General features: G+C 52.2%; 1 long non-coding RNA gene across 1 annotated transcript; it reads right to left on the bottom strand.

The window, feature by feature from the left end:
• Positions 1 to 7,862: 7,862 nt before the first annotated feature.
• LOC119101311 (uncharacterized) lies at positions 7,863 to 11,726 on the bottom strand. The gene is made up of 2 exons (XR_005094541.1): positions 11,586 to 11,726; positions 7,863 to 8,300 (listed from the first exon to the last, which is right to left on the bottom strand). It is a non-coding gene; the product is annotated as an uncharacterized LOC119101311 (long non-coding RNA).
• Between the last annotated feature and the right edge of the window lie 5,156 nt (positions 11,727 to 16,882).

A 16,882-nucleotide genomic window follows, 5' to 3' on the forward strand; every position in this document is an offset into this window, starting at 1 on the left:
TGCGGGTGTGATCATATTTTTTTTCTCCGGGCCTCCGTGTTATGGTCATTGTTCTATGGGTACGCACGCCACCACATTTAACAATGTGCCGTCAAGGGTTGGTGTGAAAAAGCTGATGACTGATGAGCAGTTTGTAATGCAGGCCAATAGCCTTCCTACAATCACACCGTGTTTGCGTGGTTGCACCCTTCGCGCACGAACGAATTTCTTTTCAGCTCAGCATGCTTTCTTTGCCAGTTACCGGTATGTCAGGGGCGTTAGCAGTTAGTGACATGCTTTCGGGGAATTAAATATATTTCTAAATCGGAGGCATGTGTTGTTCTGGAAGATGCAGCACTCATGTTTTGTACCGAAGTTAAATTCTAATTTGGTTACACTCAGTGCTGCCATCTTAACAGCTTTGTCTGTCGATGTTCTGTCGACATGTGATGTTCTGTCGAAAATATCAGCCTGATAAAATGGTTCTCCTAATCGACCAGGTGTTTACACCCACTACGCACGAGTAAATGTGTTATAAGCTGGACGCCGTTTCATGGCAAATCACCGCTGCAACGGGGAACCCTCGATCAAATGAGTCGTGGGGTTGTTCAAATTACCAAAATGCCTTCGTTGGGCCAGTGTCATGTACTCATAGCTGATAGCGTTATAGTAATACCAGGGATGTAGTCTCCTCTTCAGTTGGAGGGCTTCAGCCCCCCCCCCCCTCAACTTGGCCTCTAGACCCCCCCCCCCCCAACTTCAGGAAGAAAATGGGCCAAATCTGGGAGAAATCTGCTTGGGTTGGGTCATTTTTGCCTTTCATCCCTCGCCCCCCTTAACTTATTTCGTGCAACTGCGCCCCTGAGCGGCGCTATCAAATACGCACGGCATACCCTTCGCGCGTGATCACAAACATTTTTCACATGCCACCGTGTTCCGGCCATCGCGATACTGGCATGCTGGCCGGTCTGGAGTGCGGCAGCTGTATTGAAATATATTCCACTAGACGTCTTGACCAATCGAGGAACCACTGGTGATCCGAGGGACTCTTTGGATCTTTACAGCCTTAGAAGCCACTTATGTGTCCACGGGAAGAAGTGGAGCTTCTGGGAGACTGGCGAGGCGAAACTTCCGAAGAGATTGGAGGAAAAAAAGCGTGCATTTGTATGGTGCATGCCGTCTGTTATGATTTTTCACTTGTTGTTAGATCACACTTGTCCGATTTGATTGATAATACCAGTTTACTCAAAATCGTTCCGAATACCTCAGAATTTCGATTTGGAAGCAGTCACCGCTGTGGGAGAAATGCGATTGGATTCCCCGCTCACTACGATGAAAATGATAGCTCAATTTCCCTTGCCTTTTCCAACGTGTGTAATCTGTAATGTTTGCAGCACACTGCTTGGTCAAAAGGCGTGCGTAATATAGGCTACGAAAGCTTGAAACACTGCTTAGAAAAAATATATGCAAGCAAGAGGCTATTCTCCCACGAATTCAGCTAAACCTTTCTGCAACGGCTTTTGCCTGTCCCTTGTGGCGTTAACCACAGTGGCTCTTTTCGAACCACCTTTTGGCTTGGGGGAACGCAGTATGACTTGGTCCTTAGTGACGCACAAGTTCAAATTTCAACCAATGCAGCTTTCGGTAACTCGCCATGCCGCCCGCTGTGTCAATCATAAACACTTATTTGTACTGATGTCACTCATGCTTTTAGAGATGCTACCTTTATGCCCGCATGCCCCAATGTGCGCGTTAAAGCAGCTCAAAACTGGTACCTCTAACCTGTAGCAGCTAACAATGGCCCTCAGCAGATTCTGCCGTCGTCATGATGGCGACGGTCGCGACAGCTGCGGTTGTCACGGGCCAGGGCTGCCCTTTGGGGATACCGAGAAAGAAAGGTCGCCTCCCAGGGCTGCTGCCGGTTAAAGAGAGTGCTCCACATTTGCATGGGATTTTGAACTGAAACAGCTATCTTGGCGATCATTCAGTACAGTTCACAGCCTTGCCTTTCTCCAGACATAAGCCCTCCTAGCTTCTGAGCTAAACGCCCGCGAGGATGTGCAGATTTTTTTGCTGGGGAGACTATTTCAAGGTCACCCAGGCATACATGGCGCCGTAAAAACGTCATTCAAATCTTGCCATTCCATTGTTCACGCGGCGATCAAGGCCAAGACAAATACATTTGTCTAGTCGTTCATATATGGCGTCCGTAAGCATGATTCCCAGACACCACGGCCGTCAGTTGGCTCTCAATCGGTGTTGTGCACGGTACGATGACGTAATCAAACATGACCCATTGAGGAAGATGTTTACTACACAGAGCAGTCGTGTTGTCTAGAGCAGTCTTTTACACTTAAAAGTATGTTAATGGTGTAAGTGAGATCATTTCGCATAGGTGATGCAGTACGGTGCTGTTACCAAGCGCTGGCAGCGTAATTTGGACTTCAAAGTAATTAAGATACATATCCTCGTTTTGTTATTAAAAGTGTATTGTTTTGTTGCGTATAGTTTTTAAATTAAGCTTAATAGCAGTCCTGCACGGACGGATCCAGAGAGGAGGGGGGCGGGAAGCACTGGAAGCACGTACCCTTTCTGCCTAAGGGCGCAGTAGGCGCACTTTTGTGTTGGCGATGGTATGCATTTTTGATTGTGGGGACGGGGTTAGAGGGGGGTTAGGGCTAGTTATAAGGGACTTCTCAACCCCGTCCTACGAAGCTTCTCAGTTTAACCTGACCTTTGACCTTTGCGCATTTTACGGCCTTAGCTGTGTTGAATGTACTGCACCGTTCATTCGCTCAGCTGGTACGTGTTATGTCGTGGTGAGAGCAAACACGATTTTGTGTTACGAGGATAGGGCGTAATGTAGTGATGGTACGTGTACTACTCCATACGCCAAACATATATGTTTCGTTTTTATGGATCGGTAAGCATTATTGACATTACCGGGTCCAACTGCGGGGTGTGGAGACCAAGCCATTTGGACAAATTACACAATCTACTCCAATCTTATTTCCTGTCTTGGAATTAGGTCGCGGCGCCCCCCTTGTAAAACTAATAAGATGCGATCTAACTTGCGATTTTTGTGCGAATTGCGAGCGATGCGCCAGAACTTTCAATCTGAATTTGGCGTCGCACCACATTTTTCAATTCAAGTATGCCATGACATGAACAAATGTAATCAACAACGTAATCACAATCAACAAGGCTAAACAACACCCAGTTGTATTCAACAACTCGTAATGAACAATTCACATTGACCAGCAGCTGCGTGGGATCGAGGCTAAGCGCAAAATGTTTCAATCGGACGCATAACAATGCGCTATAAACACAACGGTGAGGACAAGCTTATTGTCATAGTGGTGAAGAAAATGCATATGCTATTGATAGGGCCGCCACGTGTTATGCATGCTTATTGTTAGATTGTTCTTGCGCTGCCATATGCGCGCGTAAATTTACGTTGAATGAATGAATGTCATATGATGTAAGCCATTTTAATTCCATGCGGGCTAGTTCTTCATCACCAAAATAAAGGTATAAATTCCCAGCCGGTAAAATCGGTGGGACCTAAATGCATGAAACTGCGCATTATTAAATGCATCAATATCTACTGCGCACAGCGATGTACCTGAAACGTATAACCCTTTCAACTTGAAAGACTAAGTTTATCACGAATCGTTCAGTCTCCTAAAATGGTAGAAAAACGTAGGCACATGCCTATTATAAAATACATTGGCCACACGACCCCAGATGAAGCTGAAACGTTCTCCTAATATTGCCTCGAAAAGCGTAGGGCTATCAAAAACAATACCGCCGTTCTAATCAATGGTGTCACGTATATATCTGAGTTTAACTAAGCGTGACTGCATTCTATGCCGTAGGTTATATCTTTCGACGAAATAACTTAGTGAAGAAGTTATTTATAGACATCACGTCTCTACGAGCCCACTCACTGCAGCGTGCAGAATGCCCGCAGAAACAGCGTCTATTGCCGCGCAGAGGCACCAATCGTCGTGGCGGGGGTCCAACTTCGATAGAGCGCTGAAGTTATGCTGACCACATCCGTGATGCGGCAGAACGCATGGTGGTAGGTTGGCCTACCAGAATCAAAGTTCGTATACGGCTCGCCAACGAGGACCATTTGGCCGTTGGCTTGGTAGTGTCAGCCTGGTTGCAGGGCACGCGGCAGTCGCATGGTCGCATGACACGGTAAAGATCCTTTCGTGCTACTTGCGTAAAGGACCGAGGCAAAATCGGTATGTTGGAAATGCAGTGCCCAATGTATGCCACAATGCCCGTATACATAAAAGTAAACTTGACGTTTTCGGCAGACGCCGATTGATGCAAGGACAGAAAAGGTGAAGGCTGGCGACCGAACGAGCCACAAGAGTGACCGTCCTAAAAGTCGCGTACTATCGTCCTGATTCGTTTCGGAAGTTGACATAGTTAAGAAGTGTCTTAATTCTTGGTGCCTGGGGTAATGAGCTGGGGTTCTCGTGCTGCAAATAATCGGCCGTCAGTATACCCGAAGGAAGTCGTCAACTTCATCCAAAACATTCACTGTATTGGGAAACCCACCCGACCTTTCAAAACTTTACTCAAAGTCTTCTCCTTTGCAAAAGACGATCACCAGTACCCCAATATTTATTTCACGCTGAAACGCACCCCATAAAATGTGCCCTTCCATTCATCGACACCTTTGTGCGGTACAACCAGGTAAACGATACACCACTTTGCTCATTATCATTGAAGGGGCTCGGACGACTACGGGGAGAGGGCGCTAAGATCAGCATTAGAAGGCGTCCCCCCCCCCCCCCCACCGAGAGCATATAGCGTAACGCCCCTGGAGGTGCTGCTGAGCCGTCGATGCTCCCTACGTCACACTCTCAGTCGCACCCGGCGCAGCCCGTGGTGGTCCTCTCTGCGTGTCGATTCTACGCTCGACTTAATTCGTTCGAGCAGCTTCAGTGACCAGCCAGGGGAAGGGCTTGCTGCGTATGCGGTGGTCAGCAACACCATGCTGCTGCAGGGGCGGCGTGTCAGCGCCGCCGGGCGGCTAGAACGCGCCTTCTCCCGCTGGCTCGGCAAGTCCGTCAGCTCCCGCCGTGTCAGCGCCGTCGGGCGGCTCGCGCGCGCCTTCTCCCGCTGGCTTGGCTCGTCCGTCAGCTCCCGCCGTGTCAGCGCCGTCGGGCGGCTCGCGCGCGCCTTCTCCCGCTGGCTTGGCTCGTCCGTTAGCTCCTGCCGTGACTGCGGCTCAAAATTCCATTCACGCAACTCAAGATGGGGTGTGTCCGAGCGGCCGCCTGCAGCCGCTGTAGTGCACCAACCGTCCAAGCTGTATCCACCAGACGAGCAAAGTGGCAAGTTGCGCACAGTGGTCACGTTGGGAGGTGCGGGTTTAGTCCCGTTCCGAGTGTTAAAAACGTCGCATGTCCAGTCCGGTGTATCTGTGAGGCCCCTTGTCGACTCTGGCTTGCGGTGGGATGCGTTCGGTGTGCGTGAGTATGGCTGTCTAACTAGAATCAACAATCGTGGGCCATTGCCACCGCTGTGTCTTCGCATCGGGTGTACTATGACTGTGATACAAAAGGATTGGGACGAGGCATTAGTGCCACAGGTGGAATAACTGATCGAGCTATCGTTCTCGTCTAGTGTGTTGGTCACATCACGACTCGGCCAGTTAACTCTCGTTGGTATTATGGAGTTCTACGGAGACCTGGACGATGCTTGGCCATCAGCCACGTATGCGTCACAACCCCCATTCTGTCCTTGGAATTGCTGGGTTTCGAACAAGGGTAAACTTGATTGTAAGTGTAATCGCTCGACCAGGTGAGCTACCGGAGGAAGAAAAGGAACTACTGAGCTACCAACTGAGCTACCCGGGAAAAAACCGGAGCTACTGAGCCACCAACTGAGCTACCCGGGAAATACCCGAAGCTACTGAGCTACTCAGGGGAGACCGTAAGGCACTGAGATACCTGCTGAGTCACCCGGAAAAGACCCGGAGCTACTGAGCTACCAAATGAGCTACCCGGGAAAGACCCAGAGCTACTAAGCTACTCAGGTTAGACCGGGAGCTACTGAGCTACCTGCTGAGTCACCCGGAAAGACCCGGAGCTACTGAGCTACCAACTGAGCTACCCGGGAAAGACCCAGAGCTACTAAGCTACTCAGGTTAGACCGGGAGCTACTGAGCTACCTGCTGAGTCACTCGGAAAAGACCCGGAGCTACTGAGCTACCAACTGAGCTACCCTGTATGGACCCGGAGTTGCTGAGCTACCAACCGAGCCGCCTGGAGAGTTCGCTGGCCGAAATGTTGAGTAACTAACACACCAAAGGAGGACGACAGTCCGAACGCCTGCTCCCCCCGTGATGCCGTGGCACACCTGGGAAACTGTGGGGGAGATGCGTCTGTGTTGAGTCAGACGCGTGCCAGGCCAGGTAGTGCGACGCTCCGGCCGTGTTTAGTCAGGCGCGTGCCAGGTCAGGTAGTGCGACGCTCCGGCCGTGTTTTAGTCAGGCTCGTGCCAGGCCAGGTGGTGCGACGCCCCGGCCGTGTTTAGTCAGGCGCGTGCCAGGCCAGGTGGTGCGACGCCCCGGCCGTGTTTAGTCAGGCGCGTGCCAGGCCAGGTGGTGCGACGCTCCGGCCGTGTTTAGTCAGGCGCGTGCCAGGCCAGGTGGTGCGACGCTCCGGCCGTGCTGGCGGTGTTTCCTGTTCTCAGCGGCGTTCCTAATGCTCTCACACAGACAATGGGGCCCTATTCTCAGAATGAGAGCGAGATGTTGACTATTACTTTCGCCATGGTACGGCTACACCAGTTCGGGTGCGATCGTCCCCTAAAAGTCGAGTGACCACATGCCGCTCGTGGTAATCCAGCCCAAGGCCCTTAGTAACACATCTCTCCGGGTGTGGCGAATGCTGCTTTGGAGCGGTATAGCTTCACGTTCGCACGTAAGCCGGGCTTTCGTGTGTATGCCGCAGGCGCGTTGAGTTGAGCCGCCTGGCCGAGGGCCCAAGCGAAGTTTGCGGCGCGGCTGGGGAAGGGGGTCTGAGCGAGGGCGGTTTTATCTCTCCACAGAGACTGGCTGTGATTCGCGTAGACTCTGTCTCAAATCCTGTGCTGTCCCTGCTGATGAGTTGGATTCAGCAAACCTGACGTGACGAAGGTTGTGCCGTTCCTCAAGCGCTGCATGCCCCCTTTTCGTTTCGGTCGGAGCTGGCCTTTCAGGGCGGATTGATCTGAAAGCAGATGTAGGGGCTTCCTAGCCGGATCTGGAGGCCTCCTTTTCAATGGAGAACCTGTGAATCTGGACAACCATGTGTACACTGCATGCCATTTCGTACACCTTTTAACAGAAAATGTTAGGTATGTGTAACTAAACGAAACCTGCAGTATAATACGACAGGGAGCACTTATCGAAGAAAAGGGCCTGATGTTGTTTATCTAGGGCCTTCCACCGCGTAGATGCTGTATCCTGCGTGCCTTTGGGTCGCCTTTTAAATTTGATGGTATGCTCTTTCCCGGGCGTTTGTGCCTTGGGCGCCTGGGCCTCTCGTAAACGTGATGGGCCTCCTGAAATATAAAGGAAAAGACATGTCTGCGCTCTTTGGCAAACTGCACTTGGCGACTGCCCCTCCTTTCTGTTGACGCTGCCTCTGCCAACCAGAAAAATCCCGGCAAAGCCGCAATCTGAATGTGTCCGACCTAGGAAGGCCTTGCTATTTGATCTGTGAGCATCTGTTACCTGGGCTGTAATACAGCGAGCATCACTTATCCAGACAGCATTTACCCTTTAAGTAAACCATGCCGCGCCCTCACAACGGCACATATTTCATCCACATAGTATGTCACGAAAAAATTTAACCCCCATGACAAAAATGAACGGCATAGTCGGCTTTCTTTATTTCATAATAAAAATAGCCGCCAGCAGACAGAACGGAACATTACCAACAAAACTTGGCCCCATCTCCCGAGGCGCGCACAAATCAACACTTGCCGCCGGCCTGAGAGGAGGGCCGGGCCGCGGCCGATGACCGCGCCATCGGGCGGAGCGCCCTGGCGCCGGGCCGGCCATCGGCACCGGCCGAACGCGAGCCCGGCCGGCCCGGTGGCGCGCAGGGGGCGCCACCGTCCTCAGCAGGCCGGCCGCGGGGGCGCCCGTGGCGCGGCCCGCCGCCGCCACCCGGCGCAGGCGCGCCGCATGCTTCTGGAGTTCGCGGAACAGGTTTACTTCTTCTTCTTTTGCTCCTTCAACTTCTTCTTCTCTTCCCGCTTGCGCTCCTTTTCGTTCAAGCTGTTTACTAATTTGTACATGAAGAAACCTGCCAAACGGTAACGGTGACGAAAGTGAGAAAGAAGCATTGCGTGCCTCAATCGCGAGGCCGGCTACTGTAACACCATTCATTTTCGATACTGTTGCTCCATGGTTTCTATAACGACGGATTCACACTTGATGACGTGCTAGAAGACATCCGACCATTGCACGAGCTTTGAACGAAAAGCACACACGAAAGGGGTGGGGGTGGGGGGGGGGGGGAGCCGAGCAGAAGCACATGCCAGTTAGCAAAACATGCCTTGCCAGCAATATACCGCTGCTCCATTGTTCAATGATTGTCGTGTCTTACATCACACAGAATAGTCAATATAGTATTGTGAACACATGAAAGGTGAGCACAACCTATAACGCAAGTGTGACAGCCCATTACGCCAGAGTGGCGACATGTGACGAAACAGTGATGTCTCGGGACGTGACGCATTCCGTCTCGGATCTGTCACCAACTACGTCCCACCACTGGTGCCGCTAGTACCACGGACGTAAGAGGTGACGAGGTCCACTGGATGACCTTGGCGTCACCTCTGGAATTCCACGTCACGAGGCTGGATCTCGAGCCAGCCGTCGAGCACGAAACCACCAACAATCTCCAAAACACGCACACACACAGGCTCACCGCTGACGCTGGTAACGAACCATTACCCGGCGCCGCTGATCAAAGGTCTTCGAGAGCTCTTGTTCTGGGTATTTCAAAGTTTCTCGGCCCGCCATGATCGGCCTTTCCACAGCTAAGAGACGCTGGAGAGGTCAGTGATGGGCGATACCATGTGGACGTGGATGGTCACCGCTACCGAAGTGAGCGCCTGCCCACACCGGGAGCCGACCTCATCGCTGTGTTGCGGCGCTCGGTCGGCGTAACGGCGCGGATACGATGGCCACCTGTACCGATCCCTGCCCACACAGGGAGCCGACCTCGCGCTGTGTGCTGGCGCTCGGCGGTACGGGACGCGGATGGTCACCGCTACCGAGCCCTGCCCACACAGGAGCCCGACCTCGCGCTGTGTGCTGGCGCTCGGGCGGTACGGACGCGGATGGTCACCGCTACCGAGCCCTGCCCACACAGGGAGCCGACCTCGCGCTGTGTGCTAGCGCTCAGGCGGTACGGACGCGGATGGTCACCGCTACCGAGCCCTGCCCACACAGGGAGCCGACCTCGCGCTGTGTGCTAGCGCTCAGGCGGTACGGACGCGGATGGTCACCGCTACCGAGCCCTGCCCACACGGGAGCCGACCTCGCGCTGTGTGTAGCGCTCAGGCGGTACGGACGCGGATGGTCACCGCTACCGAGCCCTGCCCACACAGGGAGCCGACCTCGCGCTGTGTGCTAGCGCTCAGGCGGTACGGACGCCAGGGAGCTCGATCGACCAACTTGCTGACGACCGTAGCGCGCTTCTGGTGAAGTGGGGCGTTGCAGGAATTCAGGGCGGCGGGTGGAAGAGAAAAAACGGGCGGATGACGAAATAGTAGTCATGCCAAGACACAAAACCCAGCCACGGAACGGCGAGTGAGGATTCACTGGACACAACTTGCAGAGGAGAACCCAGCTACACAGAATCGAATGAAAACGTACTGGACTCAGTCGGTGGAGAAAAGAGGGGATACGTTGCTGAGCCCAGTTGCACAGGAGCGGATGGATACCTATACCTAGGCGGACGGAAGTCCAGCATCAGCCCAGCAACGACAGAGCGAAAGAAAATGCGGCGTTCTGCCCAGCTTTATGTGTCGGAGCCGGAGAAGCGCTAAGTTCGCTCTGAAAGCCGACAGCTGTCACTCCATTTAAACGATGACAAACGAGCAAAACCACGACCGACACAGGGACATTTGGCCACCATTTGTCCAGACGATATGACGGCTCAAACTGTGCAGTTTGTGAATGTCAATGCCCTGCGACGGCGCCGGAGGGCAGCCTGGCCGACGCCTGCTGTTTACGCCGCTGCACTGCAGCCGCTCGCAGTGGAGGGCTTGTCCGCTCCTTGACCGGTACCCGGACGCGAGCGCCGCTACTCCGCGGTCACCCACCTGGCACCCGGGACCGTTCCTGCCGCGCTGTACTGCACACCGCCGTGACACACAAGACACTACTCGAGCGTGCTCCCTATGCTGTGTTAGACGGTGCACCGCCGGTGCACACCGGAGAACTGACGAGCCTCAGGCAGGCCAGCCATTGTAGGGAGATAACGGTACTTCACGGGGTAAGCGCAGCAGGCTATCGTCAGCAACCAGAGCAACGAATATCTGTTGAACCGCAGGCACGAAAACGTTACTGAACGGACTCCATTGTATGGATGCCGAGCACTCACTCAAATTAAATTCGCATTTGAAGCAAAAACACTGCGGCGACAGGCCTGCGGACACTGCGCATACTGAGCGCGCACGCCTCGTTCGGCACGCGAGCTGGAAACGCGCTCCACGTCGCTGACCTAGCACCCCCTGGTGACAGGCAACCGCCAATGGGAACAGAGCAGGTGCCTGGCTCAGACTCTCTGAGATCCCTATCTGTGCCGCAGCTGTCTCGCTCCGACTCGATAACAAAACACCACTTGTCATGACACAACGCCAAGTCCCGGCGCCTGCCACCTTGACGCCTTCTTTCGTGTGGATTCAGACGCTCTTCGCCGCTCACCCACCTGCGAATCATTAGTTTTTACAGCAAAAATGGCCTGCATCCTCGCCAAAGCGCCTGATGAAATTTGTCGTTTCCCTCTTCCCAAGCATGTTCGCAAGGCCAGCCCCAAGCTTGGCCGGCCGGCAGCCGGCAGCCGGCCCGACATACAAGGGGCGAACGCCGGCCGCCCGGACCGGTTTCCGTGATGTTCCCGTGCTGAAGAAACCAACTGCAGGCCGATACAGGTACTGCTGCACTGGCGCAACCCAACCGGCACAGGGCAGATAGTTACCAACCGAGACTCGAATCGACGTGAAGATCGCAAGCAGAAAAGGACGTTCAATGAACAACAGAGGCCGAAATTCGTTTGCAGCATGTTTGCTAGCTTCGAAGCGATCACAAAACGAGGGCCCAGCAACGACAGCTTTGCCGAGCCGTCTGTTGACAACCGATGGTGAGACAGCACGACAGAATAATGACGTCACGACCGAAAACGGGCGACTCCAACAGCCAGTCGATGCTGCGCCGACAGGAGGCCCGGACCGAGACGGAAACGGCCTGGAAAGCAACAACGGCCGCCGCACGACAGCGGTGGCTGAGTGTACCGGCGGCCACGTCTGACCCGCGCTGACCCGGCGCCCGCCGTGGGCCGGCCGGCCGGCTCACTCACCAATCACAGCCATCGGGATGAGGAAGATACCGATCCCGATCAACGGCGAAATCAGCCACCAGAGGAAGCTCTGCCCACCGCCGTCAGTCACCATGTCGTCCGCCATCGTGCCGCCGCCGCCGCGCTGTGCCCGCTCGCCCGCCCGCCCGCCTCCGCCGCCGTCCGCAGCCCGCCGACGTGGTCCCGCCCAGTGCCTGCGTGGCACTCGCGAACGCCACCGGGCGGCCGGCAGGGGCGACGCCAGCGCCGCCGCCGCGGACGACCGGCAGGGGCGCGCGCAGCGGTCACGTGCGCCGGCCGCGGATCGCGTGCTTCACTGTGCACGATGTGTGGACGGGCCGCGCGGGGAGGGGGGAGGGGGCTGCAACTGCCGTTCGTTTAGCGATCAGCTCTGACCACACAGTTACGGAGCGTACGGCGCCTCAACCTGGAGGCAGTTAACGGACTCGGCCCACCACACAAGTTTTGTAACTACACTTTCTCAATACCGCGCAGAACATTCTGATGACATTCTGATGACCATCTGGTGACCATCTTTTCAACCCCGGTAAATCACAAGCAGCCAACAAATTGCCACTTTTGTGTTTGTCTACGGCCGTAAGGCAATTGACAGGCGTTGCCATAGCGCACGTACCATTACCGCGTACTGCTCTCCTTTAACATCCACGCTGAGGTGAAAACTTGCAGAATTATTACTCGTTACGTAATATCAATAAATACTTCCAGCGTAAATAAATAATCTGCCTGTTATCCAAATCCATGTTTTTTCCTGAATGCTTATCATTTTAAAATTGCATATTATATCTAATAATCAAAGCACGTATTACATAAACATCTAGAATCATCCCTATCCTGAGCGGATGAAACGTCCTCTCCAACTTCACGTCTTCAGACAGGGGAGGGGGGGGGGGGGGGGCGGTAATGTCGCCTCTATCCCGTCGAATTATCACTGACGCTAACTTTTTGAAGTACTTAACCAACCGTCAGTGGTTGTTTGCGTGGTAATAAGCTGTAGGAAATTGAACAGCTGATTTTGTAGTGTACACTATAGGATGCATCTTCCAAGGTCACTGACCTGTGGCGGTCAGAGCTCAGGCCATGGTTTCTGACAAAGGTAATTCTCAGGGCACGTTCCGACCTGATGCGACAAAGGGGTGTTACTCAGCAGTTTTCATTGCATGGCTCCCGTGTAACACGTGCGGACGAAAATACTAGTGCCTTTCCGACGAGGTTATTGTTATTAAAATTAACAAAATAATAACAGAGAGCGTGTCGTGCTACATACACGTTCGGCAAAGACTCCACGTGAAGTCACGTAGGAATTAATGTTGCGCGCCACGAATACACCCAACGTTATGAAAGTGTCGAGCGATAAAACTTGTGTACGAAGTTGGTTTGAGGCAACATAAAAACTCATACCTCTGTGTTTATTGGTGTTGCGGCATAAACGGAGGGGGCACACTGTATCGAGGAACAAAGGTGATATATTTTTTTTGGTATGGCAATTAAGTGACCCAAGCTTATCAAGTTATTGTACTTGTTCCTTTAAGAGCGTAACCAAGCCAGCAGTGCCCTAGCAAATCAAGTTCGTATTCACGGGGAGGCCCATGCCAGCGCGGACGGGTGGCAACAGCCGGTATTCTTCCTTGTTATCTCAGTGTCTGAATCAGGATGGCAACAGTTGACAAAAGATAACTGCAGCTAGCGGCAGCAAAATAGAAACTTAGACATCCACCCATGATGTCAACAAGAAGCCGAACATTTCACGACCATCCACACCTTTTTCGAATATTCCTTTATGTTAGCAGAATGAGTAGGCGACACACAGTGCTGAGCAATAGGCTTCGAATGAGTCTGGACCCGGGAGGGGGAGGGGGGGGGGGGGGGGGGTAATTTTCTAAGCAGAGACAAGGCCTCTGCTACCCTGCCTGGCAACGTGGGTCCCTGGATGACACAGGGTTTCCCATTGTCTGAGGGGCTTCGACGGAACCAAGAGCCCTTCTGACTGACCCCCGCAGGGCTCGGCCTTGACCCTGCTTGAGAACCGCCCCCCGGTGGACACGGGGGACCATTGTTCGGCGCTAGTGGTTTCTGACCAACATAAAGATACTCGGCACAAGACACCTCTGATCAGCATTCGAGAGCCCCGACTCACAGGGCCGGGGTCACCGCACATCAGTCCCGACGGACTCAAAGGGCCCTCGGGAGATCTTCAGGTGGTGGAGGCGGGAGGGGTGGGAACACATGTCCACTCCTCCCTCCGTGTACTTCCACTGCCAACGTCAATGCCTAGCATGTGAGCAGCAATACGTGCGTCACTGGTGCTTCATGCCGGAGCCAGGTGCTGTGACTACATGGCGCCACGTGTGGCCTCTCACTCCAGCAGGAAGGGCGGGCACCGCGGAATCGCACCGCACGCCTATGATCTCCCCCGACGCGCAGATCAACCAGCTCGTGAGAGAAACACAAACTGCAGTACAACGATTGGACGGAAGGCGATATAATTGTTGTTTTCTTCGTTTAAGACGTCTTGCTGCCAACAATCACGGAGTGTGAGAACAGTTGAAAAGCTGAAAAAACTTAATTTGTTAGAAGCCGTTCTACATTCTGGCTTCCATTCAAATACATGGTAAGAAGTAAAAAGCAGAGCACTACACGGACATAGACGAAAATTAAAAGACCGTCTGCACATATACATGCATCTGTCATACGGTTGTCATCTGAAATCAATGTCTAGCTAGGAAACAAATTCACGCTGGGTACTTGAGGCTATGCTGGCCGGAGGCAAGCGGTTCTGGGAAGAGTCGGCATCCGACTGCTGTCAGTAGCAGAGTGACTCAGCGCTGACCTCCCTTTGTACGCAGGCCTACCCGAGACCAGCGGGGAGCGAGCGAGGGCTCGGGTCATGCCATTACAGGTGCTAGTTTTTCCTCACATTCTAAGGAGGCGGTCTTCCTGAACTGTACTGAAAACATGGCTCCTCTTCTTGTGTCTCGCCTCCACACATATCTCCATCGGGCTACTTGAGGGGGTAGATTACCAAACGTGATTCACGCCAAAACAGAGTCGAGAAGCACAGGCCTCGTTGTACGCAACGGGTGTTTGCCAGCATGTGTGTGGTACACAGCAATATCGCTGACCAAAAACGAGCTTTGATAATTTTTTAAAGATTCTGCTATGAATGAAACATTATGTGGACCAGTTTACAAAGGTGCAAGGTTTTACATCATCACGATAACCGAAACCACAGAGAGCACGTGGCGGTGTTTTCAATGAATAGTTTCTCGATAAACCAATAAATACCGTGCCACAAAAATGGACGTGGGGCCTTCTTACAAATGTGCGTTATGAACTCCTGTATCATGACCGCAGAGTCCCCTGGAATGCATCTTAAGTCCAGCAAAAAGCATTTGGCAGCCAGCTTGTGTGCTTTTGTATTTTATCGGTCGAGGACGTAATCTAAAACAGCACAGCCATGCGGCGTTATGTATCGTCGGATGCAAATTTCATATCTTATTGGTGTCAGCACTTCCTGATGCAAACTACAGCTCAAATAAGACGAGCTGTCGAACGTTACTGATAGGCGACGGTCGAGCTGGTGACCATTGTAGTCGCTGGCACTCTGCAGAGCACCAGCGAGCGTGCACCCGGCCCCCTAGAGGCACGAGCAGGCTGCTTAACCTTCCTGTGTGGCAGGTGGTGTGATGTCAGGCAATTCTGGTCATTTGTTTCTGCCAGCCAAGCTCCCCTGGAGTTGGTGGCAATATACAGGCTGCTGGGCCCTAGGAAGGTCGCCATGCTGCTGAGGCACCTGCCCGAGTCAGTTCATTGGCAGATGTTACATTTACTGCCTATCATCCATTGTGCAGCCATGTCAACAGCAGACAACTTCTTGATCAATCCCTAATCTCTGCACATTGTTGCTTTGGTCCACGATATTTGACTCAGCATCTTGCATTAAATTATGATGTAACACTAGTGCACTGCAGTGGTGTCAGCCTACCACAGGCCAGGACTTGAGAAAATGAACTTCAAGATTTCCATGTATTGGCAGAAACATTCTAGCACAGCCCATCCATAAATGCATGCACTGTCAACAGATCAGCCACATAACAAGCATCTGAGGATAAATACTGCAGAAGCATATGGTCACAGGACATCAAAATACAAATTGCAAGCAGCATAAATGAAGAACAGATTGTTGTGGCAGCAGCAAAGTGAGGCAAAAGCAATGCCACATAAAAGATGAATTATGAACAAGTACAACAATGTGGTGTTTCTAGGTAATATTTGGCAACACATCATATAAAACTAGATAGGCATGCAGGTCATACATTTAACCGGCAATAACAATGGCATAACAGTTGCTAGGCTGCCATATACATTTTACACATCATTGGATTTAGTTTTAATATCACTCAGTTGACTTTATACAAACACAGCTTGTTCCCAAGATAGTGACAAGCATCTGCTGGCTAGCAATTTTTAACTGTCATCATTGCTGTTACACCAGTTGCAGGCAATAGCAATTGAGTAAACTACCTATCATAGCATGTGTAATAAACAGATTGCTGGACAGTATGTTCCAAAGAAGTATGTCACATCAAAACAGAATGACATCCATCTCATGTCAAAAGTGCACTGGCAGAGAGAAGAAAACAACATTGCTGTTAACAAAGCAGTGAACTAGCATACATGTGGGACCAATGACTTACCCATAAGACTAACCACTACAATACCAGGTAGAATGAAGACAGTATTATTAATCCCAAGCTCCATAGGACCATCTGGTCCTGCACCAGCCAGTTCCACCATTTTTCCTGCAATATCCAAGAACCATTACAACAGAACATGGTGAATACTCCTATCACCTGCTATCATTTTACCAAATGCCCACATTTTTAGCCCAAACAATGGGACCATGTGTATGCATGGTACACACTGACAGCACTCAGTAGTCATGTCATATGTTTTCTTAAGAACCATTGATAAGCAAATGACAAAGCACACTGACCACACATGTAAAAGATAGGAGCCCGATTCCATGGATTTTTTGTATTCATTATCCACTTTTTACATGCTCAACACATGCGTTTTCCTAATGCAACATCTCTGCCGATAACAGGAGTAATCCCGTCAAATTTACCCCTCCTTCACAGCACACATGCATTTAGCTGACAAAAACTAACATGTCTAGCTTCACCCAGAATAAATGCCCCCGTACCACCCCAAATTGGCAAAGCAAGCGACCCTTCAACCAGCGTCAGGGACACAATGTAATCAAACTAAGGCGTTAC

Source organism: Pollicipes pollicipes, unplaced genomic scaffold, assembly GCF_011947565.3.
Source record: "Pollicipes pollicipes isolate AB1234 unplaced genomic scaffold, Ppol_2.1 Scaffold_4881;HRSCAF=5763_pilon_pilon_pilon, whole genome shotgun sequence".
Lineage (NCBI taxonomy): Eukaryota > Metazoa > Arthropoda > Thecostraca > Pollicipedomorpha > Pollicipedidae > Pollicipes > Pollicipes pollicipes.